General features: G+C 48.7%; 1 protein-coding gene across 12 annotated transcripts in view; it reads right to left on the bottom strand.

The window, feature by feature from the left end:
* The window catches only part of Pitpnm2 (phosphatidylinositol transfer protein membrane associated 2), a 137,923-nt gene that overhangs the window by 52,284 nt on the left and 61,396 nt on the right, over positions 1–24,243 (bottom strand). Inside the window, exon 1 of one of the 12 annotated variants that reach the window (XM_085679102.2) lies at positions 23,959–24,095. The exons of the other annotated variants lie outside the window; for them this stretch is intronic. The gene's annotated coding sequence lies outside the window, so the exon portion shown is untranslated. Of the gene's footprint in view, positions 1–23,958; positions 24,096–24,243 lie in introns of those variants that run through there. 12 annotated transcript variants of the gene reach the window in all.

The following is a 24,243-nucleotide window of genomic DNA, read 5'->3' as shown; positions in this document are numbered from 1 at the left end:
AGTCTTTGTGTGAGAATATGACACTGAGTCTCAGACTCCGGGACCTGGACTAGCTGATACTCCACCCAGCCTCCTGGAGACTGGTGCTCATAGCAACCACTGCCACCTGGCCTCAGGGGCTGGTGCTCCCACTGAACAGTGGGCATGGCCAAAATACCTCTGCAGGCTGGGCTGTGCCCAGAGGGAACCTGGGGCTTCCCAGAACTTAAGAGTTCTTTGTTCTTAGTCTTGTCCTTCTGAGGCACCTCTCCTTCAGCAGCAGGCTGGCATCCTCCAGCTTCAGGAAGCCTGCTGGTCTGAGAAAAAGGCCTACCTTTAAGGGGCAGAGTCCCTAGTTCATGAGCTTTCAGGAGGGAGGATCCCTGAGATCCTCCTGAGAGCACCTCCAGGGCAAGAAGTCTGGGGAACATTTGTAAGCAGTGTATTGGGCTGCAGCTGCTATCCTAAAGCCTCCCTCAGTTCTCTCAACCCTTAATGGAAACTCAAACTTTCGAGGAGTCCCAAAATGCCAGAGCTCCTAAGAGGCACAGGTGGGAGTCTAGGGGTCTTTTACTCCCAAACAGGCATGAATCCTGTGATCATGAGATGCGATGGGAACTCAGCACTGCTAAAATCTAGTTTAAAACACTCTTACTGAGCTGGGCGGTGGTAGCGCACGCCTTTAACCCCAACACTTGGGAGTCAGAGGCAGGTGGATCTCTGTGAGTTCGAGGCCAGCCTGGTCTACAGCGCTAATTCCAGGACAGCCTGGAAGACACACAGAAAAACCCTGTCTCAAAAAACCAACAAAACAAATATACTCTTACTGCTAAACTCTCTAAGTTCCTGCTGTAAGCATGCATTCTACCATTGATAAGCAAAGACACGGGGTGGGACACGATTCCTTAGCTGGCAGCTGTTGGATGTTCCCTTGCTGGCCCGGCTGCTTTGAGCCAAAGGACTGACAAATTACAGCCAGATTACTTATATGCCAAAAGACCAAGCACCCTGAACACTTCATGGTGCCTTGGGGGAAACTATACAGTGATCACAGCTGCTTGCTCCAGTTCCTGCAGGCCTTTGCTATGACAAGGCTCCGTGAACCTTTCCATCTAACCAAAGCGGGGCATTCTCCTGGTGTGACGGGGTCAAAGGGGCAAGCTGTGTTAGGTTAGAACACAAGCTTTCACCTGCATGTGAGGTTCAAGTGTGATCGGTGCCAAGTGGCCCTTCTGGCTGTAAAGCAGGGTGCTCTTTTTTGGTATCTCCTAGGCGTGCTGCGCCCCTGGTGTTGCATGGCTTCTCAATGAAAGTCTTCTTTCAAGTGTTTTATTTTTTATTTTTTGACTGATGTTTAGTAGTGTAGACCAGGAGTTACCATGAAAAAGAAGTAGAGGCAGAGGAGGAATGGTAACAGTGACAGTAGAGGAGCCAGTCCACTGAGCTGTGGGGCAGGCAGTCACCTGACAACAGGAAGCCAAGAGCTGAACAACCAAGGGAGCAGTCGGGGCAGGAACACGGGAGATGGGAGATGGCAAGAACTAGAAAGGGGGTGGAAAGCTGTGGCTGCAGAGGGAAGGAAGACTGGAAAGACCGAGAGAAGAGAAGCTGCAGGCCCGGGTCATTTGAGTTCAAGAGAGCTGCTGAGCCTGGAGGGACAAGACTCTCGGACACATCCCACAGGCAGAGCTGGACATCGCTGCTGTCAAGGGCTGAGGAATTCCCACATCCAGGCCCACGCGGAAACTGGTGCCAATCAGAATGGTTAACCCTGACTGCCCAGGACCCACGGGGCTGTTAACACTTGTAGTGCAGAGGGGATTTTACCAGAGGCATGCGCTAGGGGGCGTCACCTGCTGCTGTTGTTGCTGCTGCTGCTGCTGCTGTAAAACTAGAGGAGGAACACAGAAGCTGCCAGAGACAGCACCTAAGGAGCCTCATCACCTGCCCACAGTTCCCAGCCTGGTAACTCCAGTCCCCTGACTGGCAACATGAGCTGTGACCTGTTAAGATGATGCCAGCTAGATTTTTACTAGTAGCCACCTCACCATTGTGGGTTCACCCTTCTGTTTGCCAGCCTTGTGCACGTGATACCTCAGGAGGGCTGTGATACCACAGGAGCTCCTGTGATCCCTCCACACTGAGCAAGTTTCCACACTCCCACTTTTGATTTTGTACGTCTTCTTTATATCTTCATCAAATTGGAGCAACCCCACTGCTCCAAACCCACTCTCCTGAAAACAGGTGGAATACCTGAAGGCTGACATAGGCAACAGGTCCCATGTCCTTCTGTCATTCAGGAATCTTCCCCGCAGCACTCCCCAAACCCTGGCATCCGCTGGAGACGCCTTCACCTCTATCAGCATTCAGATGTGAACAACCACTGTAATTACACAAATAAAGCCAAAGTCCCTGGTCCCTCTAACTATACCTCCTCGGTCCAACCTCATTCCTGACATTTGAGTTAACAAGTCCCTCTGAAGAAAACAATAGTTGCTATCCCCATGTCTCTTTCCAACTCACTTTGGTATACCCTCCCCATTCCACCAAAACTTCACTGATCAAGGGCCTCTGTGACCTTCCTGTATCTAAATGGGTGGGGATCCTTAGTAGACACCACCTTTCATTAACTGCTGTATTTAATGACCAAAGAGCACTGCTACAGGGGCCCCTGGAACTTGCAGTCAGATGGTTTCAACCCATGACTATATTTCTGTCTGATCAATGTTTTCCCACTCACTTGGCCAACACAGCCACCAATGAACCTCCACTGGTGTCCTCTGGGCACAAGATTCCAGCACCAGCTTCTCTGACTCATTTAGGGGCCTGCCAGCTACAAGCTTTATTTTTTTTTTCTGCTCCCAAACCAGCAAGGGTGTGAGGTCTTCAAGCAGCCCTGTGGGGCTCACCTCAGTCTGGAGAATCCAGGAGCTGGGGTTCCAATCCGTGCCCTTTAAACCTTTCCTGCTTATGGACCACAATGGCCCACAACTCTGCGGCTCCGATCCCCATGGCTAGCAGGTGCAGGTCCAGCTGCCTCTGGGCATCATAAAGAGCACTGGAACCCTTTCATTCAGAGAAACTGCTCAGTGCTCCTCAATTACAATCAAGGGAATGTTCTCTAAGACTTTAGAGCTTAGAGTCTAGAGCACTCAGCATGGCTAAGGGTCAGAGTAGCAGTCTTCAACTCCCACGTGCCCTCAGTTCACCAGAGTTCTGTGAAGAGAACGGAAGGGAAACCACGCAGTGTGCCTGCCTGACACTGCTCTCCTGGGGCACCACCTGCGACCCTCAAGCGAGCTCTGCACCCCCACTGACCGCACACAACAGTCCCACTCTGGAGCTGCACACCATGAAAACCTTACCTTGTGATTTACAGACCACTTCCCATGCTCGGGCTATAGCAATCCCTCCTCCCACTACCTTGAGTCAGAAGCACCACCTATGGTTTACGTCTGTTGTGGGCACAGAATTCACATGCCCAGCAGTTCACCCTCTAAGGTGGTTGTTAATGTATTCAGAGCTGTGCAACCATCACCACTATCTAATTCCAAAGTATTTTCTCTGCCCATAAAGAAATCTGCAGTCCTTAGCAGCGCCCCCCCTCCCACTGCCATAGCCCATCCCACCCCTCCATGGCCTCCACTAATTTGCTTTCTATCTGTATGGATTTGTATCATCCAGGACCCATCCTATACCTGGAATCATAAAGGACTGTTGAGTCTGGCTTCTTGCACTTGGCCTTGTTTCCAAGGCTCATGTTGTATCATATGAGGGCTTCATTCCTTTTCATAGCTGAACAATGCTGCTCTTTGTGTCAATGGCCTTGGTTTATAACTGAGGTGACCTCACTCACAATCTCTTAGAGGTGAGAACCCAGTCAGCAAAGCAGCTTGAGAACTGAACCATCAGCTTCTTAATGGGCCTCCATTTGTATATAATTCTTCAAGTACTGATAATACACTGTATGATTCATAAATGCTCTTATACCCATGCTTTTCCAGAACAATCTTTCCAGGCATAAAAGGCAAGGGTGTCTCCATGGCAGGAAGGAATCAAGGACACCAGAACTGAACAGTGCATATTGAGAGCTAGCGTTGTTTACTAGAGGCTGAATGGGGATGCCATCTGATCTGCACAAGCTAGGAAGGAACAGAGCGGCTTAAAGGCTTTCCCCAAAGATGTGTCGCTTGGAGAGATTATTGGCCTCATTTTCTTTCAGTTGACTTTGTAGGGAGTGCACATCTCCCGGCTGAGGCAGAGTTCTAATTAAATTCCATCAGAGAGGGGCTACTTGGGGTTTCTTGTAATGTACTGAATGACATTAATTATGTTAGAAACCAAGGCTGACAGGGGGAGGAAGGGGACCGATGGGGGCGGGGGACAGGAAGGGCAGGGAGAATTGTGGGAGAGGACTGGTAATAAAGTATAAGGACATGCCTATACTAAATACCACAACAAGACCCATCATTTGTATGCTAACCTTTAAAATTAACTGAAAGAGTGAGCAGAGAAGGAAGAACCCTAGCCCTAAACCTTTCTAAAATGCGACCCTCTACTCAACTCTATTCCCCAGACAGAGGCCTGGGGATATCTCATGTATTCCCCCAGATCAAGCTAGAGACCAAGGCTCCACTGCCTGGCAAACAGGGTCTTTCCCTGCTAACCTCAACACAACTCCCTAAACTCATCTAGGAAGATTCAACTCTGACAGTCTCAACTTCATACCCTCAGCTAATCCAGGCAGTCACCAGGAGCCAGATTGTGATGGGCACTGAGGTCCTGGGGATCAAGACAAGAGTACTCAGGAAGCTTTCAGCCTCTGGGAGGCAAGTAGCACACATGTCATTAAAACTGATGGGAAATATTCAGCTCTCAAGTGGAAGTACTAACCCCTGTTGACACGGATGAAATGAAAAGACCAGTCCCCAAAGATGATTCTATTTCTATGTGCTGGCTAGAGCAGTTCCATCTACAGAGTTGGGAAGTAGAATGGCAGTGTGTGTGTGTGTGTGTGTGTGTGTGTGTGTGTGTGTGTGTGTGTGTGTCGGGGGGGTAGTCAATGGACCTTGCTTCAGCTTTGAAAGGTGGGACCCTCTGGAGGTAGCTGGTGACAATGACTCACACTGTACGGTGTATCCCCCATCCCAGACAGGGTTTCTCTGTGTAGCTTTGGAGCCTGTCCTGGAACTCACTCTATAGATCATGCTGGCCTTGAACTCAGAGATCCGCCTTCCTCTACCTCCCCAGTGCTGGGGTTAATGCATGCACCACCACCACTTAGCTACATGTAGGGTTGTTCTTAAAGCCACAGAACCCGGCAGAACTAAACAGAACTAGACCAGAAAGCACTTTGAAATTGCATATTTTGCTACAATGACAATCCAAAGTTCTGTTGGGAGCCACAAGAGAGAGCTGTGAAAAGTTTCCTAACAAGAGGGTACCCAGACCCTGAATTCTTACCACCTTCCCCAGCTCTCAGGCAAACCCAGCCATGGCTTCCTGTCTTGCAGATGGGATTTTACTCAGTCCCTGCAGTCCCAGCCCTGTCTGCCCACCTACAAGCTACGACGCCACCTCTGCACTGCCACCATGGCTGCTGCTGAGCTGTTGTTGTACCCTGAAGTCTCCATCTGTCCCCAGAGACTGGGCACATCTGTTCTTTGTCATCATTCCACCCCAGTCCATGTCACACTCTTCTTGCCCTTCTTCTGAGTGGCTCCAGCTTCCACTTGGTCCCTCTTGGAGCCTCCTCTGAACCTTAACTGCTCTGGATGACTTGTTTTTACTCTTGGTTCCTCTCTATCCCTCACAGCTCTGCTGGCTCATCGGTTGCTATAGCCCCAGGAGCTAGAGAAGCAAATGAACAAGGCAGTCTATCTGTGGGGCTCCTTCTTTATGCAGCAGGCTCCAGGCAGCACTTAGTAGGTATCTAAGAAAGGCAGCCTGGCAAATGGCTGGCTCGGTGCTCCCTTTCTAGGCAGACAGCACTCCTAAACAGGCAAAGTGTTAATCTGAGCTGCTCTGTTATTGTTCCTTAGAGCAACAGTAAGCGTCTCTAAGAATAGTGCAGCCTCCTTCCCTGCTATGTCCCTGTTTGGTGACAGCATCTGTGACTCAGACTTCTTATGGGGCCAGACTTGCTTCCCCAGGGGCATGCAGGGGCACGAACAACACAGACAGCAGCTGGAGGCTTTAGTGGTGGTGAGGGGGCAGTCAGTTTCTCAGCTCCCTTCCAATGGGGTGGATTGGGAGAGGCCTGCTTGGACCTAGTGAAATCCAGTAATGGCAGGTACACAAAACACTCCAATCAGGATGAGACAGGAAGAGGGCAGCCCAGGGTGGGTGAGCTAACATTTGATGAGGCCATACAGTATCCAAGAACAGAACAGTACAGTATTTGGTTCCTGGCCAGTGATCCAGGCCTAGCCAACTGTACTCTTGAGTTCAGCAAGAGTGGGAATCACAGGTCATCAACAATGGTGCCCAAATGCCCATCTCAGAGGGCAGTCTCATGGTCCCTGGAGGATAAGAAGTGCCCAGGCAGTGTCCCTAGTAGAGGGCAGAACAGGCACATTCACATATCTGAACACTCATACCTAGAACGTGCTCCATCTCACTGTGAATGCTGTGGCCTTTCTGCCAGGCCTCCCAGAGCTGCCAGGAACACAACATACCTGGAAAGTTTCCCAGGTAACTGGCTCTTCTTTACAGAGCTATTAGCTTCCTTTCATAGCTCCATAAAACCCTCTAGCTGATGATGGATGCCCATCCATCTCCAGGGAAGAAAAGTGAGAGGAAAGAAAACACTAAGGAAGAAACAAAACTACTGGTCAAACCTGGAGAACCCTGCGAGTGCATAAGTGCTGGGTGTGTGCAGTCGCACAGACAGCGCACCAGCCAACTCTAAGTGTGTTCCCGCAGGCTACGATACAAGCAACACTCCTCTGAGTTAGACATTGCAGGGAAAGGGCCCTGCCAGATGCAGGGTAATGTGGTCAAAGCTCCCACCCCACCCCAGGCTCCCAGCCCCAATACCTTGTCCTCGTTTGACAACTGCTTAATTTTTAGGAACCTTAGACAGGAAGAAGGGAGTAAGTGGGGTGGAGCCATAGCAAAGCCCTTATCATGCTCTTTATGTCATTTCAAGGGATAGGGCTGGGTCCTTCCTGTAAGCTGAGGACCCTGGGAAGTAAGTATCAGCCATCCTTACAGCGCTGGCTCCCACTCACGTGGACTCTGGCTTCCTCTCCTCTTTTCTTCTCTCCCTGGACTCTTCTTCGCTGCATCCTTGTCCCAGGAGCAGTCACTGCAGGCTGCCTTCGCAGTCTGCCTCCCACATCGACCCTTTCTCCAGCAAGGACTTCTGTTAGGTTCCTTCTCAGATCTGCTCCATCGTCCTCAGAGCTTCTTATTCCCTGTGCTGGTCACTGAGTTGTGCAGAGCACGGTTGCTTTACAGGCTGGGCTTCAGCATCAGCATCAGAGGCACATCCAGGACCTGTTTCTGCCACAGGCATTCATGCTGGTCCTAGCTTATGGCATTCATCTACTCTGGCCTTTTTACTGGTTTTGTTTCCTGCATTACTGTGGTGTCAGAATCCCATACCATAATCCCACTGAGTTACACTCTCCTCACAGAACGGCTTGTTTTCTACAGAAGTTGTTGGAGACCAACATCTTTGACACCAGGCATAAGAGTCTATTTCTCTAGAGAGAACTTCTATCTGCCTTGTCACCTGCTGCAAGATTACTAAACCCTAAGTCAAGTTGTTTTGGACCAGTAGGTCTAAACTTGCCGCTCTCCTTCCTCTACTCTGCCCTCCTACCGATTTACCCACGGAATCATCTCTCCAGCCATAGATGAAAATATTTTCCTTAAATTTTTTTAAAAAGTTTATTTTATGTGCTTTAGTATTTTGCCTGCATATAAAAGTCTGTGCACCAACTGTGTGCCTGGTGACCACAGAGGTCAGAAGAGGGTGTTGGCTACCCTGGAACTGGAGTTAAGGTGGTGCTGGGAACAGAGCCTCGGTCCTCTGCAAGAACAAGTGCTCTTAACTACTGAACCATCTCTTCTGCCCCTGAAAATATTTTCTAATACTGAATCTTCCTTCCATTCTTGGGATAATCTTATTTGTGCATATTACTCTTATAATATTTAGCTGAATTAAATCTGCTACCATTTGACTTAGTTTTATCTTTGTTGAATGATTGAGTTCTTCTCTGGTTTTGGCCCCACGATTCCTGTAAGATGAGCTGTAACATCTCTTTGCAGGCTTGAAAATAATTAATCTCATACAAGAACTCACTACTTCTTGAAGGTTAGAAAAACTAACTCTTTCTTGGGTCATATTTTTCTTTCTAATGAGCCAATTTGGGTCATTTAAATTTACTTAGAAAGTCCACATACTTCATGGCTGGGTATGGCTGCAAATGCCTGTGATTTTGCAGACAGTCTGGACTGTGTAATGAGACTCTCTGAAAGAATCAAATCAAGTCAAATCATATATTTCACTTAGGTTTTTTTTTTTTTGACTTTTTGGCAAAAGTCACATGGCTGTTTTTCCCACTTTAGTCATAGTCTCTTCCGTGTTAGTCTTTCTGTCTTGTGTTTGTTGTTAGTTTTGTTTTAAACCAAACTTTCAAAGTCTTACTTAAGATTGTTTTTTGAACTATTGATGAATGTAACTCAGTTATGTGACCTTATTTTTAATGACCTTTTGAATGGATTGGGGTATTTTTTGTTGTTTTTGTTTGTTTGTTTGTTTGTTTGTTTCTTGCATTGAAAGCTGAGTTCTTAGTCTTACTTGTCTCTGAATAAATGGTTTTGGGGCTGCAATATTGCCTGTCATTTCTCAGACTGACCTGCTGCTGTCCACCCTCAATACTCCAGCCGAAGGGTTCACGTCATCCTTCAGTGTCCCTCCTGGTCTCTTTTCCAGGTGGACAGGGGTCTGGCAGCACATGCTCTATCAGAGAAAGGGATCGGATCGGAGCAGAAAGCAAAGACAGCAGCACGGCCTCTACCGCATCAGTGATCTCAGCCCTACTGTGAACTTCTTGGGGACTTTTTTGTTTTTAAAGTGAGGATCAAGGAGAATATGAGCTAGTCCCTCGACAGCAGTCAAAGTCAGGAAGCTTAGACAGCACACGCCCTGCAGTCTGGGAGGCCCCTGGGCTCCTGCCGTGGTGGAAGCTCCTGTGGCCACATGAGCCTTCTGATTCAGTTCCCTTCCCAGCTGAGCAGGCTTAGATGGGATTGCTGTTACTCGCCATGAGAAATGCCTGACTAATCCAGGATGATGCATCTTCGTAGCTTCTTCGTGTTATCAGATTGCTGGGTAAACGTGCTCCTCTTAATGAACAGGAAGACACAATTTCTTCTACCCCAAGGTCAAAAACCCCTAATTACAAATTTCACAATTTGTTATGTAGCTTTTGCCTGTATCATTCTGAAATCCTTTACGCCGCCCTCCTATAAGATCTGGTATGAATCTAGTTCTGGAAAAGACACCACACCTGTCTGTAGGTGGAGTACATGTGTAGGGGAATCTGATGTACCATGTGTTGGACACATGCCACCATCTGTGAAATGTGGTCACTTCCTACAAATCTAGGAAATTGCTTTAGGGCCTGGAACCACCTCAAAGAAGTCACCAGTCCAGGGGGCCTCAAACACTGCACCTTTGGGCCACCCATTGTGTGTGGCACTATGCAGACTGGGTGCTAAACAGATACAATAATTGGGACTAAAATAACACCCGGCTTGGTGACATCTTGATGTAGTTTTGTGGGAACAGCAGGCTCCTGTGTACACATTGTTCCATTCTGCATGCCTATTTGTAAGTTAATCTCACATCAGTAGACTTAGCTCATATGTCCATGTTCCTGGACCACTGTGAGGCTGGAGTGGGCTACAGGATCCTCTATTACACCTAGATCAAACCCTTTCAAGAGATGCTGTGGGTCTCCTTCTTGTCAGGCGCTCTCCAGATACTCTCCTCTTGATATCCTCCTACCAGGATAGCATGGAGACAGGGGTTTACTAGGAGTCCTGTCAACAAGTGTCCCCAGTATACAAACGTGATAATTGTAAGAGACACACACATGCTTCAAGGACACAAGAGCAAGATGAACAGAAAACATGGTGTTTGTCAGCAAGTCCTCATCACCGGGATTTTCTATTATGCTAACTTCTCTGGTACTAGAACACTGCTTAGCCCAACCTGATGTGAGTCAGCTCCTCCAGATCAGTGGTAAGTCTTGGTAGTGGGTCAGGGAAGTGTATCAGGCTGAGCAGGCCACTCCAAGTGTGGCGCACTCGGGCCTCATTTTACTGGAGAAAAGCTAAAGCCTGAGTTAAGCCAGACTTTTTTGGGCAAGGCTGGTAGAGTTCAGGGCTGTCATTCAGAACTACCCCAGAGTAGCTCTGTGCTGAACTGACCACGGAGGCCTTGTCCAAGCAGACAGGTGTGAGGCCATGGCAGCTCACCCAGGAGGCCTCCTGCACAGTCCAGGTCAGGTCATCTGCCAGCAGTCACTGCCAACTCCGGGAGGCTAGGGGCCCGGTACTGTTCCTTCTACACTAAAAGGGAAGCCATTGAATTGTGTGGCCCTCCTCTTCTGGCAGGTCTTCCTAGTTTGACAAAAAGGCTCTTCCTACCCTGAGGTGTACTAAACACCCCCAAGTTCCTATATTCCCCTGAGGGGGTGACCTCAATGTCTGGTTCCCCCCCACGTCTGCACACAACAGACGCTGTGATGACAGAGGGCAGGAAAGAGCATCAGGCTTCCCCACAGGACCTTGTGGACCCAGCACCCAGCTGAGGTACAGATCCAACCTGGCATGGAAAGCAGGTGGTGAAGATTGGGAGCAGGGGCCATGTTTTGGGCAGTTAGGAGCTGGAAGCTTAAGATTTCAGCAGCTGCCAGACAGTAGTGGTGAACCCTTTTAATTCCAACAGGTGATTGAGGCAGGTGGATTTCTGTGAGTGTGAGGTCAGCCTGGTCTACAGAGCAAGTTCCAGGACAGCCAGGGCTACACAAACAAAGAAACCCTGTCAAGAAAAATAGTAGTGGAAAAATAAGATCCCAGCAGCTGAACCGGGTACCACAGGAAGCATGTGCCTGAGAATGGAGCATGCCAGCAGATCAGTGACCTGCAGAGAGTCATGTGACTACGGCTGGGGGCAGTGGGGCCCAAGGCTTCTGGGAGCTGTCTCTGCTGCTTCAGATAATGGCTTCTGATGCTGGTTACTTGATCAAGCTGCCAGGCACACTAGGGCTCATTGAGGTCAGGACACTGATGGTGATCACTCAGCTGAGTTAACAAGACCCTATCCTGAAGCCCCTACCCACCCTAGCTGAGGAACAAGTTAGGGAGGCTGCAGTAGAGAAGGAAGAGTGGCCATTGGCAGGTTCTGAATTATTAACTGAGGATGGGGAGTGGGAGGAGGAGAAATGGGGAAAAAGAGGCAGGAACTTGAGGGCGGAAGTCAGCAGTAGGTTGCACACTCCAGGATTTGGGGAAGGAACCTAGGTCCCTGTGGCTGCACAGACTCAGGGAGCACAGACTGGCAGATGGCCTTCCACATGCCCCAGAAATCACTCCTGGACCCCGACAGGTTGATGCTTCTCCCAGAGTTGCTCATGCAAGGTAGGCATGCTCTGACCTTTTTCTAAGTGTTAGTGAACCAGTCTGCACATTCCTTCCTTTCAGTTAGGCCAAGGCCAAGTAAGATCACACAATTCAGACAGTTTCAAAGATGTCAAAGGCCAGGTCAGGAGATTTACCATGTTCCCAACAGCTACCCTAAAGTGGACTTCCTGTCACTGTGGCCAAATCTTAGGCCTGGGAGACACAGCAGTGAGGCACTGCTCTAGACACCATAATCTGACTGAATGCATGATGTCTCAGCTGCAGAGGGCATCTTCTCAGTGAGGACCTGACTGGTTCTTCCCAAGAATGTACTCAAGACCCCTGAGCTGTGCCCAGGACCTCTCCGGGTTCCCCTCCCCATGATCTGCTGAGCTGGTGCTAAAAGGATGCTCTGAGGAACTATAGGCATGGGGGGAGGTAGTGGTCCCCACTGGTAGCCAAGGCTGGCTCCCCTGCCCCAAGGGAAGCAGTTGGGTCTGCAATCCCCTTCTTCCACATGTACCTGGGTCTTAAGTACTCACTCTCCACTCCAGTTTCAGCATGCCCTGACTAAAAATCTAGGGACACAAGCTGCCCTGTGCCCAAGACTCCCCAGAGGCAACATAGTAGAAGAGAACTGAAGGCCCAGTTATCCCTTTTCACCTTCCTATACAGAGGTAAGATACCAAACACTCAGAATCTTCTGGAGAGCGAGAAAGGGTAATATAGCCAGTGTGTGTGAGTATCCAGTGTAAATGAGGAAGGCTTCTTATACCAGGCCTGGGGGAAAAAATGTGTTCCAGTCAACCAAGTGATACTGAAAACAACTTACTGCTGGGCACTCTGATGGATGCTGAGAGGCTTGGGGTGGGGGACAAGACCCCCATAGCTGACATTACCTCCTTAGCTCCAAAAACCACGGAAGAGTGACACTGTGGCAGGTACTTTTTACAACCAGTAAAAAAGTCACAGAATGCTCACCCCTGGGGCAGATGTGTGTGGGATTTCTGCTTCCTGAATGTCAGACAGGTAGCACGTTTCCACAGCTTTCAATAATCGAATACATTGAAATTTCTGCAGTGAACTCATGAGTATAGGATATATAACGGCTATAAATAGCTTCATGTAGATTATAAATAGCCTCACCCCAGTTCACGCGGGACTCTGTTGCCAAATGAGCTATGACAAAGCACTTAGTTTTCAGAGCTTGCTGCATTTGGGGATAGAGAGTAAGGCATTGTGGGTATGCATGTCAATGTTCTCTCTGTATGTTGTGAGCCAACTGTACATCAGGCCTGGCTCATCCTGCAACCCACATGGTTCTGAACAGGGTTATGTGTGTCTCGTCCTGCACGCCACATGTTTCTGAACAGGGTTATGTGTGTCTCGTCCTGCAAGCCACATGATACTGAACAGGGTTATGTGTGTCTTGCCCTTGAAACTCACCTGGCCCTTGGACTTTGGAAGATAGTCCAGGGACATTAGCCACATATAAAGGCACACACACACACGGTGGGGTAGTGAGAGTGCACCATGTCTATAAAAGTATGAAGGTTGGGTGCAAAGGGACAAATAGGGAGGAGCCCAGTTCCGGGATAAAACCTGGGCAACATCCTATGGCCCAGTTCAGTGACAAGAGCTAGCCTAAGGAATGTGGCTGGGGTCCAGTAGAGACAGCTTTCTAGGCTCTGTATTCAGAGCAGGGGACGGAGCAGCAAGCATGGTTCAGCTCTTGGTGCTGCAGCTCCTGAGCTGGGCTGGCCTGGATCTGTATCTCTACTGTCAGCAATCACTACAGGCTACACAAGACTTTGGTGGGGAGTTGGGGGTCTGGGAAAGAGAATATGAAGCTTCAGGGCTTCCTGGTGGTGTCTCTCAAACGTCTGCTCACTATTGTGTGAAACTGTTTACATGTACAATACAACAGAGAAGCTTACATGAGTAATGCTTCTATATCCCAGGAAACTCTTTTAAGTAGGAAGCTTTGTGGGTCCGTCCTTAATACAGGTGTGATCTTCTGGATGCTCTTTTATGAGGAGCTCAAGGTTGGAGGGAAGAGCCCAGAGAGTGCAATGAAGGCTTCTTTTTATGAGGAGGCATTACGATATCAATGACAGACACAGGCTTTGAAGTCAGGATGGAGATTCCAGTCATAATCCCCCCCTCACGGGTCAGGATCAAGTTATTTAGAGTTTGAGCCTTAGTTGCCATATTTATAAAGCTAGATGTCTCATCCCAGAAGAATAGGAGAAATAAACAGTGGCAGTGTTGAGTATCCATATGTAGCACTCAAGAAGGTGGCCCCATGGTCACCAAGAAGGACGGGATGGAGGTGCTGGTGGAGAGTTTCCCTTGCTCTCACACTCACACCACTCTCTAAGCCAGGGGTTCTCAACCTGTGAGTGGCAATTCCTTTGGGGAAGGGTCACATATCGGATATCCTGCATATTGGATCTTTACATTACAATTCATAACAGTAGCAAAACTACAGTTATGAAGTAGCAACTAAATAACTTTATGGCTGGGTCCCCACGACATGAGGGACTGTACTAAAGGGCCGCAGCATCGGAAAGGTTGAGAGCCACTGCTCTAAGCAGTCAAGGTTGAAGTAACACATTGGTCTGTTACTACTTGGTCACTCTATCACCACCAGCTTCCCTGTTACCTCACTCACACTTCCAGCAACATTTTGAGACGTTGGGAAGATTTTTCCCACTGCAACTGAAGCCAGGAGAAGGCCAGGTACTTGGCTAAGGTCACCAAACAAATCAGTGACAAGGGGGGGTAAGAACTCTTCATTGTGGGCACAAAGAAACAAGAAGCCATTCCAACTAAAACCCTGAAGCCAATGGCCACAGCATCCATTTGACCCCTTCAGGTCACAAGTGTTGAGAAGCACCCAGTGGCCCAGCCTGGTGGGTATATCAGGACAGGGAGCAAAGAGGGGAGAACAAGGAGAGGAGGTGGCTGGGGTACAGGGAACTGAGTCATCTTCCAACTGGTCCAAGCCCATCGCACATAGTCTGGCTCCTCTATCTTTGGCGGGGAGCCGGGGGCTATTCTGGGAAGCTCTGCACACAGCTTGCCACTTCCCTGCCAGGCTGACTGGGTCAAAAACAAAACCAGCCCAGCAACAGCCCTATGTCAACAGGGTGGGAGGTGAAGAGGCGCTGAACAGCCCTGAACAGAACAGCAGGAGCGCGGGGGTAGGGGGAGGTCGTGGGAGGTTGGGGGGGGGGCATAGTCACTCCCACCTTGATAAAAAGGATGCTGTGCAGTAGGAAGAAAAGCAAACAAAAACTGAGTTGATGGTCACAAAACATTGTGGGAATGACTGGAATCAGACAGACATGAGTTCAAATGCAAGCTGTATATGTGTGAGTGTGTGTGTGTGTGTGTGTGTGTGTCCACACACGTGCGTACTTTCCTGGCGATGGAATCCAGGATCTTAGTATATGCTAGGCAAGCACTCTATCACTGAGCTACCTGTCTCTGAGAAAGTCGCTTAATTGCTCTAGGACTCATTACCAGTGTGCAGGGACAACATCAGTCTCATAGAACTGGAGGAATAAACACTGTTAGCATGTCATAGTAGGGTTTGGGCACATGTCTAAGGTTAACTAATGACTGCTGTCTACTTCTGTCCTCAAGTGCCCTGGTCACCCATCAAAACCCTGTCTGATCAGAGCCACCTCTATGGGCAGCTCATTTATAGTCCTTGCCTTACAGGCACTGGCTGCCCAGAACAGTTCAAGTCCCTGTACAGTGGAACAAAGCACTTGTCCCTTCTTGTGTGACCACAGTGATGAGACCATAGCATCTGCCCAACCAGTCTGTGAGAACTAGCCCAGGGGCTACCCTGCGTCCAAGGAATCAGAAGGGAACAGAACAAGAAGTCCTCACCCAACAATACTGTCACAGGGGACACGGCAGTGCTCAGCTGAGCAAATGCTGTGGCTCTTAGGTTTCAAAGGTGGACGACAGTGTCCCATCCAGAACAGAGGTGCAGCAATGTCTGCAATGACAGAACTGGGGAGGATCTGGCAGCAGAGGAGAGTGATCCAAGGGCTGGGTTTTGCATCTGTGTGAGGAGCTGCCACAAACTGTCACAGATGGTTATGTCTTTTCAGAGGAGAGGAAAGGACTTGGGGAGAGAAGAACATGCCTGAGGTCACTTGGCAAGTGTGTGTGAGGCCTGGTGGCAGGTAGTGGGCTGAGATTCTCATCATGCTGTGTACTATCTCCTGGATGAGAAACAGGCCCCAGGCAGCAAAGATACAAGCTAAGAGAGGATAGGATAGGTAGAACTCTCTAAAATAAAGTCTTTATGTTGGAGCTAAGCGGGGCTTGGAGGTTAAGTAGCCCTGCCAGACACCCAGCTCTGTACTTTTCTTACCTGGCTCTCTAAAACTCTGGAGTTGGACTAGAAACAGCCAGGTGAGAAAAGCCCAAATGTCTACTGATGATATGTAAAGAAAATACTGCTCGGCTTTAAACAGGAGGAAATGCCGACACAGGCTACAACACAGATGAACCCCGAGTTGTAGCTGGCTCCTCCCCAGCCCAGGCCAATCCATGGGAAATAGATGGACAGCATCCTCACTCCTGCTGCCAAGAGCTATATGGTGTTCCTCATTTTAGACAGGTCTGGGCTCTTGCACATGAAATGTGTTGATAATGGGCACAAATCCACTGAGGGCCAGCAGCTCAGGCTATCAGAGCTACTCTCGAGGTTAGCATCAGTCAGCCAGAGAGGGCTGGGCAGGGGGCAGCACTTCCAAACAGGGCAAGGAGAGGATCTGAGCAGGGCAGGAGAGGCCCAGCAGTGAAACAGGCATGCTCAACAGCGCAGAAAGGGCCTAGCACCCAGGGTCTGTGGTTGCTAATGTCCTAGACACTGAACAATTGTGGTCGTGCTTCCCACTCCATAAACCAACAAATGAGCCAGGAGCAAAAGCCTGGGCTAGGCTTGTAGGCAAGACCTCAGGATCTAAGGTTAGCTCTACCACCATTATCTTCCAGGTCTTAGGAGTCCTGGTCTCATCCCGCAGTTGTCAGGTGGGGTTTGAATCTCTAGGAGCAGCACAGACAGAGCTTGACAGATAGGAGTCCCCTCTCCAGAGCATACCCTGCAAGAGGCACTCAGTCACCCCTGGGGATGAGCTACTCACCATCCCACAAGAAAGCACATATGCTTAGCAGTTTGCCTCCTGGAACTCAACCCAGGTTCAGCACTTTAGAGTCACCTTGGATCTTTCTTTGGGGGACAACTTGATGGAGGTACCAAATGGTAACACCCTCTCCCGGTCTCTCTGATTCTATTCTTGGACGTAAATTAACTTAGCTGGTGATGGGATGGAAAGCCGGTAGAAGCTACCTGATCTGTCTCTTAGGATCAGCTACCAGTCCAGTGTTTCTTAGCCTGTACAGTAGGTTTATTCTTTGGGGTACATTCTGACTGCTGGGTATTAACAGTAACGTTCCCCACCGCCCCAAGTTCCTATCTATGTAGGATGTCAGAATGGAATCTTATTTGGAAATGGGGTGTTTGCAAATAATGAATCAAGATGATTTTCTAAATCATACTAGATTTAGAGTAGGCTCAAAAATCTAACTAACAATGGCCATCTTTGGAGAAAGGGAAAGATGGAGTCACAGAGGTAGAGGCTATGTGAAGATGGAGACAGAGTGGAGTGATGTAGCCACAAGTCGAAGCAGGAAGAAGCTGGGCGTCAGAGTCATCAGAAGTGCAGTGGCCGAGCAGACATACAACTCCAGACTTCTGGCTAGAGAACAGTGCTGAAATATAGCTCTGCAGTTTAAGTCATCAGCTTCAGCACTGTGCCACAGCACACAGCTCCAGGAACTAGTGCCTTGGCCTTACGGCCTGGAGAGAACACCCTTGCTTCTCCATGTCTACCAGCCAGTCTTTCTGCTCTGAGTGCACTGTGAGAAAGGACCACTGCTGCTCTATCGGTGAGAGCAACCTCAGCACTTATGCAGGACTGTGCCAGTCTGTTGCTGGGTTGTTACCAGGGCTGTGCTCCAATTAACTTGAGGCACTTAAGGAGCCTTCCCATGCTAATGAGAAGCCTGTCTGTGTTCAGGCTGTTAAGACACTTGAGGGGAATTGACCACTCAGCCCATAGCATGCTGACTGTTGTCCAGCCTCTCTGCTTCCCTGCTTCTCCACCCTGGTCTTTTGTAGGCCCCTGTATGGGTCAGGTCAGGCCAAAATCCTAATGTACATCAGCCCATGCAAATAGCTTTCAGACCTAACTCAGGGAGAAAGGCCAGCATCACATGCAGTCCAAAACACACAGGACTTCCTACCCTCTCCCTTGCTTCTCAATCTGCTTCCAGTTGAGAACCTCTCAGAATCGGGAAAGGCAATGTCAAGGCTTTTGGAAGCTTTAGCAGGGGGTTCTCTGACAGATGCTGCAGCAAGGAAAGCCCTTTCCATCCTACCTTTCAGTTGGGTTGCCAGGCCAACAGTCATAGTCAGGTCAGGACTGTCACAAGGCTGGCTGTATAGAGCAGGGCTCAAAAGGTTATAAGATAGTTGAGTAAGGCATTGCTCAGAACAGAGTATAGCCGTGAGACTTTAGAAATACCTAGTGAGCCTTTTTCAAATGCAGGCTCCTGGACTGGTGAGATGCTTCAGTAGCCAGGCCTAACAATCCCAGTTCGATTCTTAGAACTCACATGGTAAAAGGGAAGAACAGAATCTCTCAGGTTATCCTCTGCCCTCCACCTCCGGGCAAATAACCAAGTAAATATAAATCTAAAAAGCTCAGACTCTTTACTCTCCCTCCCAGGCTCTCTGAATCACACCTCCAAGAGAGACTTAGCAAATTGAGTTTTAAACACATCTCCCCAGGCAAAGGAGAAACCACTGGAAGATGACAAGGGTCTGGATTGGCCTCTTTCATGTACAGAGAGACAGCAGAGGCAGGACAGGCTTGGAAAGGTTATACACAGGAGCCAGGCTCTGGTGTCTCCAAACTTGGCCATTGTCCCCATGCACCTGGAGTTCTCCATGCTGATCTCTCTGTCCAGGGGGCACTTCCTTATCCTTTCCTGGCCCCTGGGCATCATGTGTCAACTTTGCTCTTGGCTATCACTGGCCTACCCTTTGGCCATGTAAACACATGGCCTTTGAGCTTAGGCCCTGAGCCTTATTCAAAGTGGTTCCCCAGGGTTTAGCCAGAGTGACTGCTCAACAAACTAAGGTGCCCAGTAAATTTTGGTTAGGAAAATGATTTTAATTCCAAACCCTGTTCCTGAATAGTTGTCTGACCTTGGAAAGGTCACTCAACTTTTCTGACCCATATGGAACAGATTCTAGCTATCTGCCCTAAAGATGTCATAGGCTATAGTAAGCTGACAGACCAGACACAACTGAAAGGTAGCAGAGAGGCCGCAGTCTGCACACTGGACATCATCATATGGACAGATAGTACCAAGCCCAAGGTGTGAGATCCAGCCAGGAACGGAGCAGTGGAGGGAGTCTGGAGGCTGGCAGACTTGTTCCCCAAGATGAGGTAGATAGGTAGATTCCAGAAGCTCTGCTAACTTCCTCCCATCACAGAGATGGGAGTAGGGAGAGAGAGGCATGTCTTGGTCCTGCTCTAGCATGGTCCACTGGAAAGCCCCTAAATGCTACCAGGCTACAGACAGGAGGTTATATCAAACAGTGGTCTGGAGGCTGGGTCTGTGCTGGGTCATATACCCAAAGGCCCAGAGTTGGGAAGCCCATCTATATCATCTCAAGGGGACCACTTGGTTCTTCAGCCCAGGCTAGCGACTGAGGGGCATCTCTGAGGGCTGGACAGCATGTGCCCTTTAAGGATCCTCCCAACAAGTGTCTCCAAATGTGAGCAGGAACAGAAGAGACACCTCCCTGCTCTAAGCTCAGGCTACTAGCCAGGGATTCAGTGACTATGGGTCTCTGCCCCTTCTCTGGGCCTGTGAAGGCTCCCCCCTTCACACTGTGGCTTTATCTGAAATCCAGTAGTGAGACACAGAACTGCCCCCGGATCCTGTGATGGAAGGACAGTCAGAAACACCTGGGGGTTGGTGAATGACAACGCTGCCCCTCATCTCAAGGCAAGCCTGCTCTAGGAAGCACACTGGAGTCTGTACTGGCGAGGTACAGAGCATTTGGAGGGCCTGTCAAGCTTTGATATAGAATGGACATTTGGAGGTAAGCCCTGAGAAATTAAAACCTGTTCTGTGCCCTCTTATGATCAGTAGAGACTTGGAGCTGCAATCAGAGTGAGGCACAGTGGGGACAACTGCCCTGTTCTACACATCAAGAAGCTACGGTACAATGGATTCAGCAGGTCCCATGAGTCACACAGGTAGGACTCGAATCTGTATCTATATAGCTGCCACTTTGTGCTTCTTACTTTTGAGGAAAGTTCTTTCCCCCAAGCTGCCCAGTCCCCATCCCCTCTATCCCAGGGCCCAGTCCTGGAGATAGGACTTCAGCAACCAGCTGAAGTTTCATACACACCAAGCAAATGAAACAAGGTGGCAAGAATGTTTTTAAAATTAACCAATCCCTACTCCCTGCCTGAACAGCCTTGACAAAGCCTGTTCACAGCCAAAGACTGCCATCAGGGGTGTGCCCACACCTAGAAAACTGTGAGGTACTTTACAAGGGCACAAGGCACCAGGCAGAAAGGGCACTAATATGGAAAAAAGTGTGCTGCAGAAAGGCTGTGCCTCTTGTCCTCTATAGGCTTGCAAGGGTACCCATCACTAACCCTATCGTGCAAACCAGGAAACAGGCTCAGAGAGGCCAAGGCTATCTCCAGGATTTCATGCGCAGGCTGATGGCAGAGTGAGAAAGGAAGGGGTGTAACTGCTATAACACCAAATGGGAAAATTGAGGCAAAGGATGGGTAGCTGCTTAAAATACAGACACTGAGTTAAGCTGGTAGGTGTCCTGTTCTCCCCTCTCCTGACGCCCCGCCCTCACCCCAGCATTTTGCACAGTTCATTCATTTCCACCAAGCCTGGCTTTGTCAAAGGACAGTGGCAGCTCAGAGAAGTTCCCACGGAACGGAGCAGGGACTACAGACTCTTGAGCTGTGGGCCTGGTGCTTGCTTGTAACAGCTGTCAAGGCTCTGAGGTTGGACATTTATGTGAGAAGAACTCACAGCAATGAGCAGAAAACAAAGTTCACCTCACAGGGGCGCTCACCTCTGCATGTTGGACCCAAAACACCAAAGTAAATAAACGAACAAAAAAAACCAGTGCCCATTTCTGACACCAGTGTAAGATCCATCTTCCTCTCACCTAGCAGACTAAAGGGCCACTCTGGGCAACAGAGTCTGACTCTTGAGCCCAGACCCTGGACCCCAACCCTGTTTAGGGGAAACGGCCTCAGGCTGGTAACCCAGAAGATGCAGTTCCTGTCCGCCATGGTCCCTGACCTTATCCCACAGCTGCACAGCCACCTATAGCCTTTAATCATTTGACTTCTAATGGATTCTTTAAGGTAAGGGCACTTCTGTGTTACCACACATCCTGTCAACTTTCTAGGAAAAGTCCTCAAGTGTCAAAGACCTTTTAAAAAAATTATCTTCATAATCTCCAATTTTCATAAAAATTATAAAATTAAAACAAAAACTCACACACACACACACACACACACACCCCAAGAATTGTTGATTATTCTTCTTTTGCACAGCCTGCTTCGTGTCTGTCCTCTCCCTATGTGCATGTCTAAATGGGTGCATTATCTGTCCTGCCCATTAAAGAAGACACTGGAATGACCTGTCTATATGCAGCCCTACCACCTCCGCCAACACACACTATCCATTTCCAAGCACGCCACATCTTTTCTGAATGTTAGGTGTGTGAAACAGTGTTATCTCCATGTTACAGGCAGGAGAGTGAGGCACAGGTCCTACCACATAAGCCATTGATATCTAAGACCCTAGTATAAAGAAAACAGACTCTGCAATGCACATAGTCTTCCAGACTGTGGGATAACTCTTAATCAAAGTGGTGGGGTGTGGGGAGCAGGTATCTGGGTGTTAAATCTTAAACTGTAGCTTGGGCAGGAATCGTGAGTGAGAAGGTGGGCTGGGGCCAGGACTTCTTGCCACGGTTACTTTCAAGCCTCCTCGTCAGACAGCTGCGGTGGAGGAAAGGGAAGCCAGGTGGGTCAAGCACTGCCTTCTTTGGCTGCCCTTCTGCAAAAGCCTGGTCTGGTCTTCATCTGGAGCCAAGGGCCTGCCGCACAGAGCAGCTGCATGTGTGAATGATGAACGAGTTAGTCCAGAGAGCCGAGTTCTGGCTCTGTCTTCATGGCACAGGGTGTTCAAACCCTGAGACGGCATGTAAAATGGGGTGTCTGCACAGCATCCAATGAGATGAAATGCTGAAGGTACCCACTGTAATGATCAGTAAGACTCCAGGACAGTCATATCAAACACATCTGCCCAGAGCTTCTCAGGAAACTGAGCCAGTAAATGGAAAAGGGAGAGGAAGCCGGGGTGCCCAGACATCCAAAAAGGAGCACTGTAGATGTAAACATAAACACACACGCACACACAGAAAACACACACCCCACATATTTATATAACACACAAACACCCCACAAGCATACATACATGAATCACCACACAAATATCCACATTCTCACAGAACACTCCACATATATGAGCACATACATATGTTTGCACAAATCTCAATGCAAACACAAACACTTTATCCATAGCATATCACATCTATACACATCAGTACACCACTCACACGCACAGAATATGGTATACCCTACACACATAATGCATATACATACACATACCACACACATATTTATATATATATATATATCCTCACACATAACAGACCACATACATACCACACATATGTACATTTGTACCTTCACAGTGACACACATAACACCACAAACAACACACTTTCACAGAGCCCTGCAGATATACATACTACACATATACTACAAATACAATGGGCATACTACATGAACACACTTTGAACATAGCTCACACTCAAACAGACAACACACTATGCATGCCACAAATATACAGCAACATGCCACATACAAGCACATACCTCTACATAACATACTACAGTCACACAAATACCAAATATACACATGCACATAGCTCCAATCATTCACATCACAGGTAATACACACAAGTGAATTCACATACATACACAGACCACACATATATGCACACAAATAAATGTATGCACCCACACATTCACATACACACATAAGGTAAATGTTTCACAGGTTACACATTTACATGCATATTTATAAACAAAGAACACATATGCAAGCATATGCCCCGCATTTATACACACATCACAAACCACACATGCAATGCACTCTCAGATGCACATATTCTACATATTCACACATCCCAGACAGCTGTGCATACACACCACTCACAGAGGCTTGCATCTCAGCACACCTTAAGCTTGTCAGTCTCTCTTTGATAATCCCCTTGGGGCTAGAGATCTTCAGTGAGTGAGCAGCTGCATGCTTCTCTTACAGATGAACATGCCAATCTCTGTAAATCCCCAAACACTGTCGTACAGGATAAGGAGAGAGGGACAGGAGAAGGTGGGCTCTCTTTCTAGAAATGAACAAGGACAATCTGCATTACTCAGGTAAGACTGAGTTGAAAAAAAATGAGTAAAGGCACAAGTGCATGATCTTGGCAGTGCTGGAAACAATTATTAAGATCATGCGAGCATGAGCAGAATGTCAATAGATACGTGAGCTCCTGATAGCAGAAGGGGCACATGTGTTTGTGTGTGGTTCATGCTCATGTACATGTGGATATGCACATGCATGTGTATGTGTGTGTATACTCAAGAATAGCCTGAACAAGTGCTGCATGTGTGCATTCATGTATACATATGCATAACTGCACAAAGATGTGAGCATGTGTACACACATATGTATGTATGTGTTCAAGGAAATCACAAGAACACAGGGGAATGTTTAACTCATGAACTTCCTTCTTCCTGCACAGTTGAGGTTATTCAGTAAATACCCCCAAGAGATTTTTTAAGAGCTAAGGACAGGGTGCCCTAAGAGGGCACAGAGGTTCAACCTCCCAGACAGATGCTGTTCTAAGCCTCAGAATCCCTAAACAGGGGCAGAGCTGCCTGTCTTGCCTGGGCATAGCCTGGTGGTCAACCTAGCACGGGAGAAATGCGTCAAACTTGACCCTTACAGCATCAGGGCTTCATGAGGTCTGCACAAAGCACAGGCTCCCCCAGCTTCCCGCCATCCCTTCCCTGAATCCCGGCGTTCCTGTCAAATTAAAGAAGAAAGAACCACTCACCCGCCTGAAAGCCAGCCAATACGGTGATTATTCCAGTTTTCCTGGAATGAGCCTTCCACACTCTGGCTGGCTGAAGCCATCGGCAGCCAGGGTTCCCACCTCTCCAAGCTGCTCTCACACCCTCTGCAGCTCCCCAAGATGCTTTCAAGTAAGTCAGCACTATGTGCAATCTTGCAATCACAATTACACTTGGGAGCATCCACTAAGCAAGGACTCGGGTGGGAGGAGGCAGGGCTGGAGGACGGCACTCAGGGTCTACCTGGGATACAAGCAGTTGGCGGTGGA

Source organism: Myodes glareolus, chromosome 2 (assembly GCF_982192425.1).
Source record: "Myodes glareolus chromosome 2, mMyoGla1.1, whole genome shotgun sequence".
NCBI lineage: Eukaryota > Metazoa > Chordata > Mammalia > Rodentia > Cricetidae > Myodes > Myodes glareolus.
The sequence above is the reverse complement of the archived record's forward strand: the minus strand, read 5'-3'. Positions and strand labels throughout refer to the sequence as shown.